Source organism: Coregonus clupeaformis, chromosome 25 (assembly GCF_020615455.1).
Source record: "Coregonus clupeaformis isolate EN_2021a chromosome 25, ASM2061545v1, whole genome shotgun sequence".
NCBI lineage: Eukaryota > Metazoa > Chordata > Actinopteri > Salmoniformes > Salmonidae > Coregonus > Coregonus clupeaformis.
Window position 1 is genome coordinate 3185423 of NC_059216.1, and position 16133 is coordinate 3201555.

Consider the following 16133-nt stretch of genomic DNA (forward strand, 5'->3'; position numbering starts at 1 on the left):
GTTGACATTTGAATATCTCAGAATATCATCATATTAACGTACAGTATACAGTATTTAGGCCTAGTATTTTTTCTGCACTCATGATTTTAATATTTTTAAATAGTTTATTGCCCTTATAACTCAGCATATCACAGTAATTTTTTTTATAGATGGGGAATAGATTCAACCTCAACATTTATTTTGAAGGTGAAGCATTTTAAATAGCAATTTACCCCATATTCGATGGAAATCCAAATGGCTACGTATTATCATACAAAATATGCAAAACAAGTGATAAAACGACCAGTGAATTCCTGAATAAATGCAGGTTATTTGAGGAGAAGTCAGATACTTGATGTAGGAGGTATATTTACATATGGGAGATATTTCCCCCAGTGTACATGTAAAGCAGAGTCATAGGGATAAGAATTGGTGTGTTTTAATTGAGCCAGCAGGCCTGTGAGAGTGGCTATGCTCCAGTGAACCATTCTACCCTGCCTGTCTCCCCTCTCCCTGGCCGGCCCTGACACACGTTCTACAGCAGCAGGCCCATCACTAGAACAGGAACATGACAGCCTTCATATGGACTGTGTTGATGATCCAAGTTCAGCCGCACACAGACAGAGGGAGGAAATGCAGATGTTTTAGATCAAGTCAGACACATGATGTTGTAGACAGGATACACACACACACATACAGTACCAGTCAAAAGTTTGGACACACCTACTCATTCAAGGGTTTTTCTTAATTTTGTGTGCAAAGCTGTCATTATGGCAAAAGGTGGCTACTTTGAAGAATCTAAAATATATTTTGATTTGTTTAACACTTTTTTGGTTACTACATGATTCCATGTGTTATTTCATAGTTTTGATGTCTTCACTATTATTCTACAATGTAGAAAATAGTAAAAATAAAGAAAAACCCTTGAATGAGTAGATGTGTCCAAACTTTTGACTGGTACTGTACATTAAGCAAGCATGCACACACACACACACACACACACACACACATTATGCAAGCTTGCACATACAGTGAGGGAAAAAAGTATTTGATCCCCTGCTGATTTTGTACGTTTGCCCACTGACAAAGAAATGATCAGTCTATAATTTTAATGGTAGGTTTATTTGAACAGTGAGAGACAGAATAACAACAAAAAAATCCAAAAAAACGCATGTCAAAATTGTATAAATTGATTTGCATTTTAATGAGGGAAATAAGTATTTGACCCCTCTGCAAAACATGACTTAGTACTTGGTGGCAAAACCCTTGTTGGCAATCACAGAGGTCAGATGTTTCTTGTAGTTGGCCACCAGGTTTGCACACATCTCAGGAGGAATTTTGTCCCACTCCTCTTTGCAGATCTTCTCCAAGTCATTAAGGTTTCAAGGCTGACGTTTGGCAACTCGAACCTTCAGCTCCCTCCACGGATTTTCTATGGGATTAAGGTCTGGAGACTGGCTAGGCCACTCCAGGACCTTAGTGTGCTTCTTCTTGAGCCACTCCTTTGTTGCCTTGGCCGTGTGTTTTGGGTCATTGTCATGCTGGAATACCCATCCACGACCCATTTTCAATGCCCTGGCTGAGGGAAGGAGGTTCTCACCCAAGATTTGACAGTACATGGCCCCGTCCATCGTCCCTTTGGTGCGATGAAGTTGTCCTGTCCCCTTATCAGAAAAACACCCCCAAAGCATAATGTTTCCACCTCCATGTTTGACAGTGGGGATGGTGTTTTTAGGATCATAGGCAGCATTCCTCCTCCTCCAAACACGGCGAGTTGAGTTGATGCCAAAGAGCTCAATTTTGGTCTCATCTGACCACAACACTTTCACCCAGTTCTCCTCTGAATCATTCAGATGTTCATTGGCAAACTTCAGACGGCCCTGTATATGTGCTTTCTTGAGCAGGGGGACCTTGCGGGCGCTGCAGGATTTCAGTCCTTCACGGCGTAGTGTGTTACCAATTGTTTTCTTGGTGACTATGGTCCCAGCTGCCTTGAGATCATTGACAAGATCCTCCCGTGTAGTTCTGGGCTGATTCCTCACCGTTCTCATGATCATTGCAACTCCACGAGGTGAGATTGACAGTTCTTTTGTGTTTCTTCCATTTGCGAATAATCGCACCAACTGTTGTCACCTTCTCACCAAGCTGCTTGGCGATGGTCTTGAAGCACATTCCAGCCTTGTGTAGGTCTACAATCTTATCCTTGACATCCTTGGAGAGCTCTTTGGTCTTGGCCATGGTGGAGAGTTTGGAATCTGATTGATTGATTGCGTCTGTGGACAGGTGTCTTTTATACAGGTAACAAACTGAGATTAGGAGCAGTCCCTTTAAGAGTATGCTCCTAATCTCAGCTCGTTACCTGTATAAAAGACACCTGGGAGCCAGAAATCTTTCTGATTGAGAGGGGGTCAAATACTTATTTCCCTCATTAAAATGCAAATCAATTTATGACATTTTTGACATGTGATTTTCTTGATTTTTTTGTTGTTATTCTGTCTCTCACTGTTCAAATAAACCTACCATTAAAATTATAGACTGATCATTTCTTTGTCAGTCGGCAAACGTACAAAATCAGCAGGGGATCAAATACTTTTTTCCCTCACTGTACACACATACATTAAGCATGTTTTTATCTTTCATGTATTTGTTGCTTTGCTTGTGTATTTTCTCTCTTTTAAAGCACTCATTGTATCAACTTAATATTAAGAAGGCGTCCTTAATGTTTTGTACACTCAGTGTATATTTCAGGATGTTGTGTATCCCTGGAAATAATCAGAATTCATGTAAACATTACAGTTTTGAAAACATACCCACTGGGCAAAAACTGGTTGGAATCAACGTTGTTTCCACATCATTTTAACCCCAAAAATCTATGTGATTGTGTCACGTCTCCTCCTGTTGCTCCCTTCCGGCGCTCTGATTCGCCGGTCTACTGAGCCACCGGTCTGAGCGCACCACTTCGGCAACACCGGAATGGAAACCCAACGCACCCTAATCAACTCCAGCGCACCTGCACCTCATCATCTCATCACCACCCCTATATAGCCCTGGACTGTTCAGTGTTGTGTGTGATTGGTAGTGTCTTTTTGTGTACTCGCTGTTTGTTGTTCTCTTGCTCAGTGTTAAGTAAACCTTTACATTGTTGATTCCTGCGTCTGCGTCTGCCTCTTCGTATCCTCATGACTCGTCACAGATGGCATTGACTCAACAAAGAAACATTGTTGGATTTGCAAAAAGTCACCAACATAAGGGCATTTTGTCTTTTTTTCACCCAACTTTTAACCTAAATCCATTGACATAGTGACATTGTTGTGTTGAGTTCACTTTAACAACTCAACCAAATGTAAATTAAAACTAGACGTTGAACTGACGTCTGTGCCCAGTGGGTAGCTTGCCCCCAAAAAGTGGTCTCTTGGCACAACTTACCCCGGGTATGGGGTAACTTAAGCCACGGGACAGGGTAAGTTAAGCCGCCTACACATTTCTGTACTTAATTAAATATTACCACTACCTTTTTAAAACCATGTCTATCTTTATTTCCCCAAACACAATTCAACACATTCACAATCGCTTTTTGTCTTTTAATAATTTTAAGCATCTTAATACCTAACAAACACTTTTTACTTTTAACATAGGCCAGACCCTGTTTTTACATCATATCCCAGCGATAATGCCTTTCATTACGCCTGAGAAGAAAATACTTTAATTTGCTCAACTTGCTATTGGCTCAACCATTGGCTCAACTTACCCCAAGGCAAACATGTTGACTATATTAGCCCACACAGCTACAAGGATGCACTTTCATGCTAGGTTTAGGACCTCATATTGAAGCTTATAGAGACCCTGTGACGAGGTGTGAATGAAGGAGTCAGGCGCAGGAGGTAAAACACCAAAGTCCAGAGTTTATTCCGTTTACATAAATCAAACGCTCCCAGCGTGAAAACGAAACTAATACAAGGGAAATTATTCCACCTTGGCAAGTAAAAACAGAAGAGTAGCTCAAGCGAGCTATTCGCTCTCACAATAAACAATCACTCACAAAGACAAGGGGAACAGAGGGAACCCTTATACACATACTAATTAGGGGAATGAGCACCAGGTGTGTGTGATTGACAAGACAAGACATAACAAGTGGAGTGATGAGAATGGGATCGGCAGTAGCTAGTATGCCGGTGACGACGAACGCCGAAACCTGCCCGAACAAGGAGGGGAGGCAGCCTCGGTGGAAGTCGTGACAGAACACAACTGATGTATAGAACAATCTTAAAATGATCTACTTTGGTTTAGATACAAGCTTCGAAGGCGAAGGGAAAACCGGCCACCTCTTCCCTCCATTCTACTGGTCACGTGATAATAAGATGGAGATGGATGACCTCCAATTGCGGATGTGCTACTAACGGTACTCTCAAAACTGCAATATTCTTTGCTTTTCTGAAACATGTCTCTCGGACAAATAATAATATGCCATTTAGCGGACGCTTTTATCCAAAGCAACTTACAGTCATGCGTGCAAAAAATTGTTTTTGTGTATGGGTGGTCCCGGAGATCGAACCCACTACCCTGGCGTTACAAGCTCCGTGCTCTACCAGCTGAGCTACAGAGGACCACAAGATACCCCTCAGGGCTATCCAACTCTCCACATTGCTCTCACCCACCTAGATAAGAGGAGTACCTATGTCAGAATGGTGTTCATTGACTACAGCTCTGCGTTCAACACCATGTTCCCCTCCAAGCTCGTCACCAAGCTTAGGACTCTGGGTCTGAACATCTCCTTCTGCAACTGGATCCTGGACTTCCTGACAGGCCGACCCCAGGTGGTGAGGGTAAGCAACATCACCTCAGCCATGCTTACCCTCAACACAGGGGCCCCACAGGGGTGTGTGCTTAGTCCCCTCCTGTACTCCCTGTTCACTCACGACTGCGTGGCCACGCACAACTCCAACACCATCATCAAGTTTGCTGATGGCACGACGGTGGTAGGACTGATCACCGGCGACGATGAGTCAGCCTACAGGGAGGTCAGTGACCTGGCAGTGTGGTTCCAGAGCAACAACCTCTCCCTCTAAGTCATTAAGAACAAGGAGCTGATCGTGGACTCAAGGAAAGGGGGGGGGCGAGCAAGCCCCCATCCACATCGACGGGGCTGCAGTGGAGCAGCTCGAGTGTCCAAATCACTAAGAACTTAAAATGGTCCAAACACACACGCATAGTCGTGAAGAAGGCGTGCCTTCCTCAAAAGGTTCTACAGCTGTAGCATTGAGAGCATCTTGAATGGCTGTATCACTGCCTGGTATGGCAATAGCACCGCCCTCGATCGCATGGCACCTTTTAGTTTTGCACTATCTCTATGGACACTCACAGGGCCCTACACACTCACACACACACTCAGTCCATCATCTTCTCACTCACACATAATATGTACATACATTTATTCTGACTCTACACACACGAACACCCACTCACATACAAGCTGCTGCTACTCTGTTCATCATTTATCCTGTTGCCTAGTCACCTTACCCCTATACATATTTACCTCCATCACTCCAGTATCCCTGCACATAGTAAATATGGTATTGGAACTGACCCTGTATATAGTATGTTTACTTACTTATTGTGTTCTTCATATTTCTTCTTATTTCTCGTATTTTTTTAAAAAATTACATTGTTATTGATTACATTGTTATTGATTATTGCATTGTTGGGTTTTGAGTTTGCAAGAAAGGCATTTCACTGTACTTGTTCGTGTGACATTAAAAACTTCAAACTTGAAGCATCATGAAACCTCTAACACAAAACATTATTTTGACTTGGTGAAAATCCGTTTTTTTTACTTAACACTTTTTCCATGTGGTTTCTCACTTCACAGGCTCCGTGAAGTGATGACCTCTTCCTAAATATTTGGTCAAACGATACAGTTTGTGTATGGTTTCCTAGAAACAAGGGTGGCTCAACTTACCACACTCTCCTATACTATTATACACACAAGAATTCCCCAACATACAGGTAAATGTCAGGGAGAAGCAGACATTGTTACCCACATACACTGCTTTTACATTTAAGTCATTTAGCAGACGCTCTTAGTGAATCGCTCTTAGCAACTTACAGTTAGTGAATACATATTTTTTTTTTATACTGGCCCCCCGTGGGAATCGAACCCACAACTCTGGCGTTGCAAACTCTATCAACTGAGCTACATCCCTGCCGGCCATTCCCTCCCCTACCCTGGACCAATTGTGCGCCGCCCATGAGTCTCCCGGTCGCGGCCGGCTGCGACAGAGCCTGGATTCGAACCAGGATCTCTAGTGGCACAGTTTGCACTGCGATGCAGTGCCTTAGACCACTGCGCCACTCAGGAGACTGGAGACTTTTGTTGTAGTGTGTGACCTGAATCCTGTATCATGTGTCTTCCGTATGGCAGAGCGGAATGAGATCTGATCACACACACACACACACACACAACCCACCCACACACACACAAATCGCTTAAAGCTGCAAATGGCCATGGTGTCTTATGCTAAAAGTTGTGTTTTGACAAATGAGGCGGCTAACCCTGGCTGAGAGAGCTTGACGTTGGGATTAGATGAAGACGGCTGATCACATATCCTCCACTACTGCCTGCTTTGCATGGGAATTGTGCATATTTAATCTGTGTGTGGCGGGCGGGCTGACGGGTGGCGCCCAGACCAAGCTGTTCTCTGTTTCTCACCACAGCCCTAACTGTCTGTCTGTTGCTGTGTCCTTAATAACATCCCAGTCACCAGCCACAGACCATGGATGTGAGTTAGTTAGTTGTGTTGGCAGATGGACATTTGTCTGTGTTGGGATCAGCTGGGATGCTCACAGTGGAAAACAAGGTATTAACCCTAGCCCACATAGCTAACATAAAGAGTGGTATGATATTGTGGAGGAATTAGGCTAGTCATTGACTCAATTAACAAGTGATATCTTAAAAACAACGTATCAATACCGTATTCAATGTGGGCTAGGGTTAATACCTTGTTTACAGGCTTCACAATGAGAGAATAGGCCTAGTGTAGTTTAACTAGTGTAACTACGACTATGATTTACAGTGTGTGTTTGAAAACGTGTGTCTTGGTCTGTGATGGTAACTAAGTTTAATATTCTGTTTCAGTCCACTCATTAATGTGATCGTGTGTCAGTGAACACAAGTCTTTGTGCCATCTATCAATCCTTTCCCTCTCTCTCTTTCTCTGTCTCCTTCTTCTCCCTCTCTCTCTTTCTTCATATCTCCTTCTATCCCTCTCACACTTCTGTTGGGGGAAATTACAATTAATGTATTTTTTTCTTCTTCTTCTTCTTCTTCATCTTCTTCTTCTTCTTCTTCTTCTTCTTCTTCTTCTTCTTCTTCTTCTTCTTCTTCTTCTTCTTCTTCTTCTTCTTCTTCTTCTTCTTCTTCTTCTTCTTCTTCTTCTTCTTCTTCTCTCTTTCTTCTGTTCTTCTTCTTCCACTTCGTCAGAGGACTATGTTTTCTCATGCATCTCATATACTGCTGAATAAAAAAAACAAGCGTGTGTTTTTTTAAGGAGGCCCCTCGCTGTGCCTGTAACTTCCTGTTTGTGTGGCGCTCCATCGTGTCGCCCCTCGTCTCGCTTGGCTTTCGCCGAAACCCTCTGGTGTGAACGAGAGAGAGAAGGAGTGAAAAGAGAGAGAGGGAGTGAAAAGAGAGAGAGGGAGAGAAAGAAAAAAACAGGAGGATAACAAAAGCAGCTCGGATTTCACAAACACATATTTCATCAATCATGTGAATAAGTGTGAGTGATTATGCACAGCCGTGGCAGGGTTAGGCCTGATCACCATACATCACAAAGGCTGCTTTCTTATCTCACACACACTTGATTCATTTCTGTCTGCAGATAGCCGCTCCTCTCCTCCACACACACACACACACACACACACACACACACACACACACACACACACACACACACACACACACACACACACACACACACACACACACACACACACACACACACACTTGCTAAAGCCAGTGAAATAGACTAATTTCCCTCTCTCCCAGCCCCAGATTAGATGTAGATCCAGGAAAAGGCCCAATTCAGGTTTAGTTAATCAGGGACTAGGAGATGAGATATCAAGAACATAGATTGATCATGGGTTACATACCTTTGGACTACACACTATGAGAACTTTGTTAAATGAGTCTTAGCTATGGTCCAAGGCTAGATTAACACATGTCCATGATAACCTAATTAAATTAGTAATTTAGTGCAAGAGCAGCCTGACATGTCATCTGGAGCTGGATTGTTTTTGAAGAATGATCTTTATTTTAGTCATGTACACATTTGATGGCCACATACAGTAGGCACCATTGTCATGGCCTGAACTGAACTTGATGAACCGTTGTTTCCGTCCAAACATTATTTTTGTTTAAAGGATGGTCTGTATCGTTTGTATCACTGCTTAAATGAGAACTGTTTTGAGGACGCCCCATGGGTTATACTCAAAGTGTGTGTAGTCACTTCTGTATTGTGTCACATCAGTGTCACAGTACCCTGGGCATGCTCCAAAATCAGAGACAGAGAGAGAGAGAGCAGAGAGAGATATAGAGAGACAGAAGAGAGATGTAGAGAGAGAGAGAGAGAGAGAGAGAAGTAGATAGAGAGGTTGGGACAGAAATAGCCTATGAAAGGCCTGAGTTTCAGCCTCAACCAGGGAATTAGAAATTACGCCGTCAACTCAATTCAATTCAATTTCTATTTAAGGGGCTTTATTGGCATGGGAAACATATGTTTACATTGCCAAAGCAAGTGAAATAGATAATAAATAAAAGTGAAATAAACAATACAAAATTAACAGCAAACATTACACTCACAAAAGTTCCAAAAGAATAAAGACATTTCAAATGTCATATTATGTCTATATAGAGTGTTGTAATGACATGCAAATAGTTAAAGTACAAAAGGGAAAATAAATAAACATAAATATAGGTTGTATTTACAATAGTGTTTGTTCTTCACTGGTTGCCCTTTTCTTGTGGCAACAGGTCACTAATCTTGCTGCTGTGATTGCACACCGTGGTATTTCACCCAATAGATATGGGTTTATCAATTGGATTTGTTTTCGAATTCTTTGTGGGTCTGTGTAATCTGAGGGAAATATGTGTCTCTAATATGGTCATACATTTGGAAGGAGGTTAGGAAGTGCAGCTCAGTTTCCACCTCATTTCGTGGGCAGTGTGCACATAGCCTGTCTTCTCCTGAGAGCCAGGTCTGCATAGTCAAAGCTTTCCTTAATTTTGGGTCGGTCACAGTGGTCAGGTATTCTGCCACTGTGTACCCTCTGTTAAGGGCCAAATAGCATTCTAGTTTGCTCAGTTTTTGTTGTTCATTCTTTCCAATGTGTCAAGTAATTATATTTTTGTTTTCTCATGATTTGGTTGGGTCTAGTGGTGTTGCTGTCCTGGGGCTCTGTGGGGTCTGTTTGTTTTCGGGAACAGAGCCCCAGGACCAGCTTGCTTAGGGGGCTCTTCTCCAGGTTAATTTCTCTGTAGGTGATGGATATGTTGTGGAAGGTTTGGGAGTCACTTCCTTTTAGGTGGTTGTAGAATTTAACGCCTCTTTTCTGGATTTGGATAATTAGCTGGTATCGGCCTAATTAGCTGGTATCGGCCTAATTCTGCTAATTCTCCTAATTATTTGGTGTTTTACGTTGTACACTGAGGATATTTTTGCAGAATTCTGCATGCAGAGTCTTAATTTGGTGTTTGTCCCATTTTGTGAATTATTGGTTGGTGATTGGACCCCAGACATCACAACCATAAAGGGCAATGGGTTCTATAACTGATTCAAGTATTTTTAGCCAGATCCTAATTGGTATGTAAAATGTTATGTTGCTTTTGATGGCATAGAAGGCCCTTCTTGCCTTGTCTCTAAGATCGTTCACAGCTTTGTGGAAGTTACCTGTGGCGCTGATGTTTACATTTTAGATTTTAGTCATTTTAGCAGACGCTCTTATCCAGAGCGACTTACAGTTAGTGAATACATATATATATATATTTTTTTTCATACTGGTCCCCCGTGGGAATCGAACCCACAACCCTGCCGTTGCAAACGCCATGCTCTATCAACTGAGCTACATCCCTGCCGGCCATTCCCTCCCCTACCCTGGACAACGCTAGGCCAATTGTGCACTGCCCATGAGTCTAGGCTGAGGTATGTATAGTTTTTTGTGTGCTCTAGGGCATCAGTGTCAAGATTATATTTGTATTCGTGGTCCTGGCAACTGGACCTTTTTTGGAACACCATTATTTTCGTCTTACTGACATTTACTGTCAGGGCCCAGGTCTGACAGAATCTGTGCAGAAGATCTAGGTGCTGCTGTAGGCCCTCTTTGGTTGGGGACAGAAGCACCAGATCATCAGCAAACAGTAGACATTTTTGACTTCAGATTCTAGTAGGGTGAGGCCGGGTGCTGCAGACTGTTCTAGTGCCCTCGCCAATTCGTTGATATATATGTTGAAGAGGGTGGGGCTTAAGCTGTATCCCTGTCTCACCCCCCGGCCCTGTGGAAAGAAATATGTGTTTTTTGTGCCAATTTTAACCACATACTTGTTGTGTGTGTAAATGCATTTTATAACGTTGTGTGTTTTTTCTCCCAACACCACTTTCCATCAATTTGTATAGCAGACCCTAATGCCAAAATTGAGTCGAAAGCTTATTTGAAATCAACAAAGCATGAGAATACTTTTTTTTATTTTATTTTTATTTTTTTAGGGGGGTAGATCAGCTTTAATATTAAAGATAGATTGTAACTTCCATCAATGTAATTCTCTGCATTACTTCCAATCCCCCATATATATTTTTTCTCTCGCAAATATATATACATACAGTGGGGAGAACAAGTATTTGATACACTGCCGATTTTGCAGGTTTTCCTACTTACAAAGCATGTAGAGGTCTGTAATTTTTATCATAGGTACACTTCAACTGTGAGAGACTGAATCTAAAACAAAAATCCAGAAAATCACATTGTATGATTTTTAAGTAATTAATTTGCATTTTATTGCATGACATAAGTATTTGATCACCTACCAACCAGTAAGAATTCCGGCTCTCACAGACCTGTTAGGTTTTCTTTAGCCCTCCTGTTCTCCACTCATTACCTGTATTAACTGCACCTGTTTGAACTCATTACCTGTATAAAAGACACCTGTCCACACACTCAATCAAACAGACTCCAACCTCTCCACAATGGCCAAGACCAGAGAGCTGTGTAAGGACATCAGGGATAGAATTGTAGACCTGTACAAGGCTGGGATGGGCTACAGGACAATAGGCAAGCAGCTTGGTGAGAAGGCAACAACTGTTGGCGCAATTATTAGAAAATGGAAGAAGTTCAAGATGAAGGTCAATCACCCTCGGTCTGAGGCTCCATGCAAGATCTCACCTCGTGGGGCATCAATAATCATGAGGAAGTTGAGGGATCAGCCCAGAACTACACGGCAGGACCTGGTCAATGACCTGAAGAGAACTGGGAGAAGAAAACCATTAGTAACACACTACGCCGTCATGGATTAAAATCCTGCAGCGCACGCAAGGTCCCCCTGCTCAAGTCAGCGCATGTCCAGGCCCGTCTGAAGTTTGCCAATGACCATCTGGATGATCCAGAGGAGGAATGGGAGAAGGTCAAGTGGTCTGATGAGGCAAAAATATAGCTTTTTGGTCTAAACTCCACTCGCCGTGTTTGGAGGAAGAAGAAGGATGAGTACAACCCCAAGAACACCATCCCAACCGTGAAGCATAGAGGTGGAAACATCATTCTTTGGGGATGCTTTTCTGCAAAGGGGACAGGACGACTGCACCGTATTGAGGGGAGGATGGATGGGGCCATGTATCGCGAGATCTTGTCCAACAACCTCCTTCCCTCAGTAAGAGCATTGAAGATGGGTCGTGGCTGGGTCTTCCAGCATGACAACGACCCGAAACACACAGCCAAGGCAACTAAGGAGGGGCTCCGTAAGAAGCATCTCAAGGTCCTGGAGTGGCCTAGCCAGTCTCCAGACCTGAACCCAATAGAAAATTTTTGGAGGGAGCTGAAAGTCCGTATTGCCCAGAGACAGCCCCGAAACCTGAAGGATCTGGAGAAGGTCTGTATGGAGGAGCGGGCCAAAATCCCTACTGCAGTGTGTGCAAACCTGGTCATGATCTCTGTAATTGCAAACAAAAGTTTCTGTACCAAATATTAAGTTCTGCTTTTCTGATGTATCAAATACTTATGTCATGCAATAAAATGCAAATGAATTACTTAAAAATCATACAATGTGATTTTCTGGATTTTTGTTTTAGATTCCGTCTCTCACAGTTGAAGTGTACCTATGACTAAAAATTACAGACCTCTACATGCTTTGTAAGTAGGAAAACCTGCAAAATCGGCAGTGTATCAAATACTTGTTCTCCCCACTGAAATATATATATATATATATATATATATATATATATATATATATATATATATATATATATATATATATATACATACATACACATACATACATGCATACACATACATATCCTGTAAAAAAATATATTTCCCTTTATTACTTTCCAACACCACCACCCCTTCCCTAATTGAAGTAAACTTGTGAACAACAATGCTTAGGCCTCTACTTACTAGATGCTGTTCTTCTACTAATCTCACTGCAACTCCCCTCCAAGTCTCCGACCACTACTTCGTATCCTTTTCTCTCTCGCTCTCCTCCAACACTACTCACTCTGCCCCTACTCAGATGGTAATGTGCCGTCGCAACCTTCGCTCTCTCTCTCCCGCTACTCTCTTCTCTTCCATCCTATCATCTCTTCCCTCTGCTAAATCCTTCTCCCTCCAATCTCCTGATTCTGCCTCCTCAACCCTCCTCTCCTCCCTCTCTGAATCCTTTGACTCTCTATGTCCCCTATCCTCCTGGCTGGCTTGGTCCTCCCCTCCTGCTCCGTGGCTTGACGATTCATTGCGAGCTCATAGAACAGGGCTCCGGGCAGCCGAGCGGAAATGGAGGAAAACTAGACTCCCTGCGGACTTGTCATCTTTCCACTCCCTCCTCTCTACATTCTCTTCCTCCGTCACTGCTGCTAAAACCACTTTCTACCACTCTAAATTTCAAGCCTCTGCCTCTAACCCTAGGAAGCTGTTTGCCACCTTCTCCTCCCTGCTGAATCCTCCTTCTCCTCCCCCTCCCTCGTCCCTCTCTGTGGATGACTTCATCAACCATTTTGAAAAGAAGGTTGACGACATCCGATCCTCATTTATTAAGTCAAATGACACCGCTGGTCCTGCTCACACTGCCCTACCCTATGCTTTGACTTCTTTCTCCCCTCTCTCTACAGATGAAATCTTGCGACTTGTGACGGCCGGCCACCCAACAACCTGCCCGCTTGACCCTATCCCCTCCTATCTTCTCCAGACCATTTCCGGAGACCTTCTCCCTTACCTCACCTCGCTCATCAACTCATCCTTGTCCGCTGGCTATGTCCCTTCCATCTTCAAGAAAGCGAGAGTTGCACCCCTCCTCAAAAAACCTACACTCGATCCCTCCGATGTCAACAACTACAGACGAGTATCCCTTCTTTCTTTTCTCTCCAAAACTCTTGAGCGTGCCGTCCATAGCCAACTCTCCTGCTATTGCTCTCAGAATGACCTTCTTGATCCAAACCAGTCAGGTATCAAGACTGGTCATTCAACTGAGACTGTTCTTCTCTGTGTCATGGAGGCTCTCCGCACTGCTAAAGCTAACTCTCTCTCCTCTGTTCTCATTCTTCTAGACCTATCTGCTGCCTTTGATACTGTGAACCATCAGATCCTCCTCTCCACCCTCTCTGAGTTGGGCATCTCCGGTGCGGCTCACTCTTGGATTGCGTCCTACCTGACAGGTCGCTCCTAACAGGTGGCGTGGCGAGAATCTGTCTCCACACCACGTGCTCTCACCACTGGTGTCCCCCAGGGCTCAGTTCTAGGCCCTCTCCTATTCTCTCTATACACCAAGTAACTTGGCTCTGTCATATCCTCACATGGTCTCTCCTATCATTGCTACGCAGACGACACACAATTAATCTTCTCCTTTCCCCCTTCTGATAACCAGGTGGCAAATCGCATCTCTGCATGTCTGGCAGACATATCAGTGTGGATGTCGGATCACCACCACAAGCTGAACCTCGGCAAGACGGAGCTGCTCTTCCTCCCGGGGAAGGACTGCCCGCTCCATGATCTCGCCATCATGATTGACAAATCCGTTGTGTCCTCCTCCCAAAGTGCAAAGAACCTTGGCGTGACCCTGGACAACAACCTGTCGTTTTCCGCTAACATCAAAGCGGTGACCCGATCCTGTAGGTTCATGCTCTACAACATTCGCAGAGTACGACCCTACCTTACACAGGAAGCGGCACAGGTCCTAATCCAGGCACTTGTCATCTCCCGTCTGGATTACTGCAACTCGCTGTTGGCTGGGCTCCCTGCCTGTGCCATTAAACCCCTACAACTCATCCAGAACGCTGCAGCCCGTCTGGTGTTCAATCTTCCCAAGTTCTCTCACGTCAACCCGCTCCTCCGCACACTCCACTGGCTTCCAGTTGAAGCTCGCATCTGCTACAAGACCATGGTGCTTGCCTACACAGCTGTGAGGGGAACGGCACCTCCTTACCTTCAGGCTCTGATCAGTCCCTACACCCAAACGAGGGCATTGCGTTCTTCCATCTCTGGCCTGCTGGTCCCCCTACCTCTGCGGAAGCACAGTTCCCGCTCAGCCCAGTCAAAACTGTTCGCTGCTCTGGCACCCCAATGGTGGAACAAGCTCCCTCACGACGCCAGGACAGCGCAGTCACTGACCACCTTCCGGAGACACTTGAAACCCTACCTCTTTAAGAAATACCTGGAATAGTATAAAAGTAATCCTTCTACCCCCCCCACCCCACCCCCACTATATATATATATATATATATATATACAAAAATAAACAATATATATATAAAACAAATGAAAATACAAATTATACTCTAAAAATTGAAATTACAAAAATTAGAAAAATATATAAAAACAAATTGTAAAGTGGTTGTCCCACTGGCTATCATAAGGTGAATGCACCAATTTGTAAGTCGCTCTGGATAAGAGCGTCTGCTAAATGACGTAAATGTAAATGTACTTCCAGCTTATACAGTGGGGGAAAAAAGTATTTAGTCAGCCACCAATTGTGCAAGTTCTCCCACTTTAAAAGATGAGAGAGGCTTGTAATTTTCATCATAGGTACACGTCAACTATGACAGACAAATTGAGAAAATAAATTCCTGAAAATCACATTGTAGGATTTTTTATGAATTTATTTGCAAATTATGGTGGAAAATAAGTGTTTGGACACCTACAAACAAGCAAGATTTCTGGCTCTCACAGACCTGTAACTTCTTCTTTAAGAGGCTCCTCTGTCCTCCACTCGTTACCTGTATTAATGGCACCTGTTTGAACTTGTTATCAGTATAAAAGACACCTGTCCACAACCTCAAACAGTCACACTCCAAACTCCACTATGGCCAAGACCAAAGAGCTGTCAAAGGACACCAGAAACAAAATTGTAGACCTGCACCAGGCTGGGAAGACTGAATCTGCTATAGGTAAGCAGCTTGGTTTGAAGAAATCAACTGTGGGAGCAATTATTAGGAAATGGAAGACATACAAGACCACTGATAATCTCCATCAATCTGGGGCTCCACGAAAGATCTCACCCCGTGGGGTCAAAATGATCACAAGAACGGTGAGTAAAAATCCCAGAACCACACGGGGGGACCTAGTGAATGACCTGCAGAGAGCTGGGACCAAAGTAACAAAGCCTACCATCAGTAACACACTACGCCGCCAGGGACACAAATCCTGCAGTGCCAGATGTGTCCCCCTGCTTAAGCCAGTACATGTCCAGGCACATCTGAAGTTTGCTAGAGTGCATTTGGATGATCCAGAAGAGGATTGGGAGAATGTCATATGGTCAGATGAAACCAAAATATTTTGGTAAAAACTCAACTCGTCGTGTTTGGAGGACAAAGAATGCTGAGTTGCATCCAAAGAACACCATACCTACTGTGAAGCATGGGGGTGGAAACATCATGCTTTGGGGCTGTTTTTCTGCAAAGGGACCAGGA